Source organism: Argentina anserina, chromosome 2 (assembly GCF_933775445.1).
Source record: "Argentina anserina chromosome 2, drPotAnse1.1, whole genome shotgun sequence".
Lineage (NCBI taxonomy): Eukaryota > Viridiplantae > Streptophyta > Magnoliopsida > Rosales > Rosaceae > Argentina > Argentina anserina.
The window spans coordinates 24145339-24154556 of NC_065873.1; the positions used below are offsets into that span (position 1 = coordinate 24145339).

General features: G+C 36.4%; 1 long non-coding RNA gene across 1 annotated transcript; it reads left to right on the top strand.

The window, feature by feature from the left end:
* Window positions 1–1031: 1031 nt before the first annotated feature.
* Window positions 1032–3071, top strand: LOC126782406 (uncharacterized). Its single transcript, XR_007670760.1, has 3 exons — window positions 1032–1133; window positions 1733–1796; window positions 3035–3071. It is a non-coding gene; the product is annotated as an uncharacterized LOC126782406 (long non-coding RNA).
* The last annotated feature ends 6147 nt before the right edge of the window (window positions 3072–9218 follow it).

Sequence of the window (9218 nt, forward strand, 5' to 3'; positions counted from 1 at the left end):
ATCCACTATGTAAATGATCGGAATGCTAAATTGCTAATGAATGCAGCTATGAGTTTACCTCTTGGATGAGACAAAGAAAGCGTATATTTTTGACATCCAGAAGTGAGAAAATGACATGAAAGTGATGAGGAAACACACAATGGGAGACCAACAGAGCAGGTCGTGTGTACCTCTTGAGCTTGCGTAGGTAATTCCATAGTCCGGATGGGATCAAAACAACCCGAGTTGAAACCTTTCTTATGGGTTTAAGTGGCCGTGGCAAGACTTCCTGAGTTGACTATCAACTGTACTTGTCGACGGTCTGTGAGAACTGAGAACCAAATTCCCAGACAGAATTTGAAGCAGACCGGATGAATCTATTATTGGATTATCACGAGCAACCCAGACAACCTTGGTTGCATCAGCTCTCAACCAAATCCCAGATAGTAATAGCCTGAAAAGCTTTCATTGAAAATACCAAGCTCAAATACTGTAATAACCCGAATTTTTAGAAACTAAATGTCGAGTATTTTTTAAGTGTTAAACTTGTGAAATTAATTCAAGACGACAATTGGAGGTTTGCGACATTTCAAAACAAAAACGGAAACATTCTCGGATCGTTTAATTAGAAAACGTAACGTTACCACAACGTATAGATCGACTTTTATTCCGTCGCTCGGTTACAAAAACTTCCTTCACGAAAGTCGTAGAGCTCATCGATACGAATTCGTGGACATGTCATGCGTTCGAATCGGACGTCGGATGCAAAAGTTATTAACGTCGGAAGTTCGTTTCCGATTTTGGAAATAGTATAAAAGGAATGAGATGAGATTAAAAATCAGAAAATCAGATTTTTTCTAAAAATCAGATCGGGGTACTGTTCACCCGACTCAAAAACCTTATCCGGCCGATTTCTCCACCATCCGACGTCGCCTCGTGTCATGCCACCTATCAAATTGACGGGCTCGACGAGCTCCATCTTTTGGGCTACGCCTTGCACTCCGGCGACAACCACACACGGTGTAGCAACCGCCGGAAGTTACTGCTGTAGTGGCGCCGCCTCCTCCGGCCACCATGGCTCAAGATTCTTGGGGGGTTTTGCTTGTCTCAGTCCCAGCAACATTCCCACAAAAGGAATCGAGCCAAATCGAAGTGTAAGTACCCGAATCAAAATTTCAATTTTCTAGGGTTTGTGAATAGTGCCGATGTTATGTTCTTCGTTGTTTGGACTATTTAGGCTCGGATTTAGACCTTGGTGTCAACTAGGAAGTTGTTGGAAATGTTGTTTAGGTTGTGGTGGTGAAATTTGGTGATGATTGGTGGCGGTCGGTGAACAGTAACGCCGAATGAATAGTAACTGTGAATAGTAACTCCGCATGAATAGTGATCTGTAGCAGTACTGTGAATAGTGATCTGTAACATTATTGTGAATAGTGATCTGTAACATTATTGTGAATAGTGATCTGTAACAGTAAATGTGAATAGTGATATGTAACAGTACTGTGAATAGTGATTTGTAACAGTAACTGTGAATAGTGATCTGTAACATTAAATGTGAACAGTGCGTGATAAAACAGTACTATGAACATTGTTTCGGTAAAACAGTAATTGTGAACAGCGGTTTAGTAAAAACAGTGAATAGTAAACATGAACAGTGTTCTGTGAACAATGTTTTATGAACAACATTTAGCTGTGCTGAACTCGTCACCTGATATTTTAAGTATCATTTTCTAAGCATTTATCGTGCTATTAGGTGACTGACGAAACGAGTGAGGAAATTACTTTCAGGGTCGTGGAAGTTGCACGCAGGAAAGAAGGTGAGTAAAATCTCACATATTTACGAATCTACCCTTGTGGAGATTCAAGATTTTACAAGAGTTTTTAATATTGAATTACGACATGTATACGATATAGTGGATTATATATATATTGTTTAAATAGTAATAAGTACATATATATATAGTTTGCTATATTATATACTGTTATAAATTCATTGGGATTTGTCATTTCGATGACGAGAATTAAATATTGAGCATGTGATTTAATTTGTACAATATGAGTGTGATTATTGTACGTGGTTTTAACATGGTGTTTGTTAAAACGTTTTGTCTTCGGACGAGTTTTGTTTTCGAATGAGTTTTGTCTTCGGACGTGTTTATGAAATATGACATGTATATGATATAATGGATTATATATATATTGTATAAATGGTAAATATGTACATATATATATATATATATAGTTTGCTATATAATATACTGTTATGATTTTATCGTGTTTTATGTCATTTTGATGACGAGATTTATACATCGAGCATGTGATTTTGATTTGTACAATATGATGTGAGATTATTGTACGTGATTTTAACATGGAGATTGTTAAAATGTTGATTTGTCTTCGGACTTGATTTTTGGTACAATATGATGTGAGATTATTGTACGTGATTTTAACATTGAGATTGTTAAAATGTTGATTTGTCTTCGGACGTGATTTGGTACAATATGATGTGAGATTATTGTACGTGATTTTAACATTGAGATTGTTAAAATGTTGATTTGTCTTCGGACGTGATTTGGTACAATATGATATGAGATTATTGTACGTGTTTGGCAAGTCGGAACCTAGCCTTTGGCCGGGCAAAAGTTACGATACAGTTAGAGCTCTAGTCTGTCTGCCTTAGTACTGCATGTGAGGTAACGGGTGGTTATCTGCTCATGGGTACTCAGATTGTTTTGGATGTTGGGTAGCGGGTGGCTATCCAATATCGGCGGTGTATTACGAGAGGGGTAACAGATGTGTACCAGCGTTCTTGGTACCCGTATTATAAATGCATTTGGGTAACCAGAAGGGTTACTTAATTTCTCATGAGCGCTTCTTTTTCTTTGGGACAACCAGATGGGCCGTCCACTGACTCATGAGTGCATTTATATTTGTTTGATTTGTGGATTTTCGTATATATTGATATGCGAGTTATATATTTTCATTTTACTCATACGAGCTGTAAAGCTTACCGGGTTTGTGTTTACAATCTCGATGCACCAATTCGATGGTGTAGTGGATAACTCCGCAGGTGTGGATTAGCGGGAATTGACGGACCCCTCAGAGGACTTGAAGTTATTTATCTCCAGCTTATGTGAGGATTTTGTGTGACTATCTTGTGAAGTTGTTGTGAGGATTATACATTTCCATTTGTTATAATGTTGAATTATAATTTGGTTGTAATAATCGGTTTGACTGAGTTGTATTTTGAACTCAGAGATGATCCGCTGTGGCATTTTAAATGATTTCGATTTCATCGAGATTGTTTGGTGTTTAACGACTTTGAAATTTTGAGTTTTTATACTCGAAATTTTGGGGTCGTTACAAATACTCCACCGGTTGAAACTAGCACCTGACCGTCCCTCAATGAGTCCATAGGTGTAAGAGTGCGGAACTTATTCTAGCCACCAACGTGCTACTGAACCAACAATTTATATCTAATCTCAGCCATTCAATCGATCTAACCTCATACTGACACCGTTAAGGAAAAATGAAACAAAAAACCTGTGAAACATGGTAAAAACCCATGACATCAGGAAAATTCTAACATGCAGTGCTATTTCTATGTGTGTGGAAAAAAAAAACAGACCAAACAAATAGAGAAAATGTGTAATAAGGACCACAAGATTCAACTTGATGAAAATTGAATGGTAATGATTTAATCTGCATCATATACAGTGCTGCATAATAGACGAACCCATGACATCATATCAATATATAATTAATTTATTGTTTTACTTGATTGATATTTGGAGAGTGCATCTCTCGCGAGTACCCATATTTCAGGAGAACATTCGATCTATGATTGAACGGTGAATATAAGGTCATCTCTAACTCATTTTTGTTAAATGTTAAAAAGCTAAAATTTAGCTCTAATTTCTCCAACTCATCTAAAAAGTCATAATGAGATGGCTAAAAGACATTGTTAAAGTCTATTTTAGCCCTTAGTAATGTCTTTTAGACTTTTGAGTGGGATTTTATTTTATTTGTTTATTCAATATGACCCCTACATCTAATTCTCATTATCAACTACATTTAATTTTAAGTATAAGTTTTTATTAATACAATTAATTTACAATTTAATGATTAATACATTTAACTTTATTTTTGATGATTAATAGAATTTTTTGTTAATTAGTACCATTAATTTTAATTTTAATTGATTAGTATAATTAATTTTACTTTTAATTTTATATGATTAATAAAATTTATTTTATTTTATTTTATATGATTAATACAATTAATTTAAATTTAAATTAGTTACTATAATAAATTATTATTTTCAGGATTAAAATTAGGAATGAATTAAAGAAAATAATCCATGTGTGTGTATCAACCTCACTATATTTATCTATTTGACAACACTCTTGATTGATCGTTTTTGCCTTTAAGTTATTCAACATAAGAGGTAGATGAATTCACAGTATCATTGTTTCATTTATTTTTATTTTGTTAAATATATACTAACACGTCAAATATGATTGAATGAGAGAAGTGAGGAACAATAATAATTTCAATTAATATATAATAAAATGTTTGAACTAATTTTTTAATTATGAAAATGACTTAATTTCTTGAAATAATAATCTAATACAAAATTATATTACTTAAACATATAATAACAATCTCAAATCTTAATATATAATTTGGATAGTTAAGACCGGTGATATCACATCGATGAATATTTCAACTTTTCAAGGCTAAAATTTTAGCTCTATGGCTATTTTAGCCTTTCGGATTTGAGATGGCCTAAGGAGGCAGAGATCTTTATTTTCATTTGCCAACACGTCAGTCCCCATATGACTATTGTTCTATGGATCTCTTCATTGAGTTCAATTAACTTTTACTTGTTCTTCTTCCTCTAGCGATGGCGGCAATGTACTGTGATTGATCTAGCGCTACAACAAAATCTAAGAACTTTAGACCCGTCTTCACTATCCAAAACAACACGACCCGACTCGATTTTCACTTCCGATTTTGGCCATTTCCAGGAGTCGCACTATTGGTGCAGCTCTGTCACGGCTTAAGTTTCCACCCGACGAGCTTAAATTATAGGATTTATCTGATTGATTCGGAGTATAAGGGGAAGAGTGAGAATCTATAATTTGTAGTATTGATTGTCATTTGCGCGACTCCAGCCATCTACAACGCCGACGTCATCGCTTCGTCCTTAGTTGGGTTCTCCATCTTAACTGGGTTTTTAGCAGATTGTTCTGATGATTCAGAGAGATAGAGAGACTGGGTTTGGAGAGATGGAGAGGGAAGCATGTTTTTTTTGGGTTTTGACTGCAGTCAAATTTTATTTTACACTAAATATAGGTAATAGATCTGTTAGGTCACGTGACTTGCACATGGGTGGTGTACGTGTAACTTGGTGCCTGAATAAGCTCTCGTAAGAGTGTCTGTTGTAGATGAAAATGTAAAGAAGCTAGATGATGATATCCACCAAATTAGAAGAACAAACATGGCTTCAGAACTCACAAGTGCAGTGATGATCACAATTTGAATCAAGCTCTATACCATATAAAGACGGAAACAAATTTGCCGACCATTTTTTTTACCACCCTCATGTTCACCCATTTAGATGAAACCATGTGTCCTAGATTGACTATGGTATAACTATGGTTATTTATATAAATTAATAACACATGATAAAAATAAATCAATAATTAATTTAAGAGTTAATTATGATATAACTATAGTAAATAAATAAACACGTAGTTTTCATCTAGGTAAGTGGCATGACCACATGAGTAATCAAAAAATATGGTTGACAAATTTACTCCCCTTAAAAAACCGCATGGAGCTTAACTGGTTCTTATTTTCCCATGTGTACTTGTCAAAGATGGCTGGTTCGGTGGATCCTTGGGCCTATTGTTAGTCAAATATGAATTATACATGGCTTAATTACAAAAGACTGGTGGAACTAAGGGGTCCCAACTATCGAGTTGTTAATTTTTTTCATAACTCAATTTTGCTCATTAAGAAGTTGAAATTAGAGGTGAAAAGTCCAAGTGATTAAAGCAAGACTAGATTGACCAATGACATAATATAGCATTCACAGCAGGTTCCTTAGTCAATTATACTCTAGTAGTTTAGTCTTAATCACATCTTTCCTGATGAAAATGACCATATCTTCCACGGTAGCCGTCATAAGAGAACCCTTCGAGAATCAAAAACACATGTCACTGAAAGATTTATAGGACGTATGGTGATGGGATTCGTCTATGGTGTAGCGCTGCATATTATACATATCGAATCCAACAGTGGATAGATGGTGTATTAAAATATATGTGGAGTTCGTGAAATGTATGAATGGTGGATTAAAAGCGCTGCACGCATGTAGCGGTGCACCATAAAATTTCTCACGGTAATGTAGTAGGTCTATAAACAATTGGACACACTTTCCAGACTAACTATCTGAACACGTGCAGTAAAATCCAGGCAAGTAAACTATATAAACATAAATGTAAATCACAGTGAGACAGTCCTTCTGAAAGCTAACTATTTACCTAGAGCCAAGTTACACAACACAATGGACATCCAAAACTAAAAAATATGTCATGTAATATTTATACAGTAAAGAAATTGCTTTTTACCTTTGAAAAGAGATAGAACCCAGATGTAAAGATGAAAGCTTGAAAGAATCTCCACAGTTCAAACTATCCCCCATTCCCCCTATATTGCCATTGCAGAGGGTAATGATAAAGACACCCATCATTCGCCAAATCTGAAATTTCAACGTCTTCTCCTTTGGAGTCTTTGCTATTCTTTAGCAGCACCCACTCAATTTTTAAAGAAGCTTCCGATTGAGGAAAATTTCTGGGAAACCAACGCAAAAGACAGCATCTTTAAGAGTCAAGCACTTATTTCTGAAACAGTCTTTAGCAAAAGTGCTTTCCTGCGATTGTTTGTTAATGCTACTAAACGTCTTTTGATGAAATGACTCCGCCCACGTGTCACACATGCAAATATTGCCCACCAGAATACTGCCACTCAATAATGGGAAAATTCTAAAGTACTGAATCGTACACAATAAATAAACGGTTGATAAAAATGTAAAAATTGAATAGTAAAAATTTATTACTATTCTATTATGAACCTATTTTTATTTTCTTAGGAACTAGCTTTCAACATGTCAATTATTTTCACATAATTGACTTTATTGTCTAAACGGTTACTTTTTGGCAGAATCACTATTGTCTTAGAGAGCAAATAACTGAGTTCTAATAAAGCAGAATAAACACCGATGAAAAATTTAAATACTCCTATGCAATGATAGAAAAATCTAAGTAAAATTAAATATTTTTTGCGACGGATTTTAGGAAACTAGATAAAATTTATTTATTCAACATAAATACAAATATAAAACTCAGAGTCTTCCTGTAAAGTAAACAGTTACAGCTGTTTAGCTACTCATAATTAAAATACAAACTTACTTGAAAAATGTACTCCACACCGGATTTATACAGCAAAATGATATTTTACACAATTATTAAGCACACTCTCACTCAAACTATCTATCTCTTTTAATCTCAGAACTCTTAGTATAACGACACCATTCTTTTCTGAAACTTATGCTACAGTATTCTGATTTTTCTTCCTCTCAACTTCTGTATTCCCAAAGAAGTTCATCCTCCTTATATAGAGCTCAGACTCTAAGCATCAAACCGAACTTGCTTTTGCAAATGGACGACATATAATCTTCTCTTTTTTAAAGCTAGCTGTTCTTATGCGTCGGCAAACTATTTCACAAAAACAGAAAAAGACATTTTTATTGTTTGGATGTGTTGACAGCACACGTTCCTTGTTTGGATGCGTCGGCAGCTCACTTGTCCATCATGTTTATGACATTGTAATATTCTTCATCTGCACAGTCATAATGTGCCAAAGAATCTTAGTCTTCATGGTCACTTTCTTACTCTATGTCTTCTTTTTCATCCAGATTTGAGTCATAGGAAAAAAGATAAGGAATCTTGTATCTTTTTTCTTTATCTACCTTTTTTAGTCATGCAGTTATCTCTGGAGTTTCATCTATTTCATTTCTCATGATGTCAGAGAACAAATCACAAGCATCTGGTGGAGGGTGATTGTAACATGTGACTATGATTTTTTCTCCACTAGCTAAAAGACTGGACACATAATCCTTTCGAACCATGTTTTTGATGCACATTATGGCCATGACTTTCATCCACAAAATGCTATTGTTGGGATTACCATTTTTCCCTGAACCTTTTGAACTCTTGATCGGATCCTGAATAATTCTCACATAGTGATATTGTAATGACCCGATTTTTCGGGATCGATTTAATTAAGTTTGTAGAAATTAATAAACATCATACTATTAATAAACCACAATGTTTCGCTTTGTGACGTTGTCAAATCGAAAACGGAACCGTCGTCGGAAATCTTAATTAGAAAAACGTTACGTTTCCGCGACACGAGAGTCGACTTTTACTCCGTCGTTCGTTTGCGAAAACTCCCTTCACAAAAGTTGTAGAGCTCGTCGATATGAGTTCGTGGACGCATCATGCATTCTAATCGGACTTCATACGAGAAAGTTATTAACGACGTAAGTTAGTTTCCGATTTGGAAAAGGGTATAAAAAGGAAAATTGAGGGATTAGGGTTTCCATTTTCGGAAACCCCTCACCCCCGCCTCCTTCTCCTTTTCTCTCTTCTCTCTCTCTCTCTCCCCGACCTCTCCCCCCTCAGAAAAAAACTCGCCGTCGATCTCCCACCTCCGGCCGTCCGTGTCCCTCACCGCCGATCCTAGAAGCTTCGCATGGTCCTCTGTAACCAACCCCGAGCTCGACAGATCCCCATTCGCTGCCGGGAAGCCGGATGATCAACTGAGCCTCCTGCCGCCGTCCGAACTCCGCCTCCGGCGACGCCGTGCTTGAGGCAAGCTAGCCTCCACTTCTCCTCACCTCTCCTCACCTCTGGAGCCATCTACGACAGGATTGAGACCTCGATTCGCCGCTCGCCCCTCGCCTCTGCTCAATTCGACACCGCCGGCCTCTCAAGTGTCTCCGGTGACAAATTCGACGTTTCGAGATCCAATCAAGGTGAGGGTTAGCTTAGGATGATTATTGCGGTTGTTTGTGGTTGTTTTGGTGTGATTAGGGGAAGTTCGGAGGAGGAGAGGAGAGGAGGGAGGTACCACCGCCTACGGCGGCGGGTGTGGGAGCGTGAGCAGGT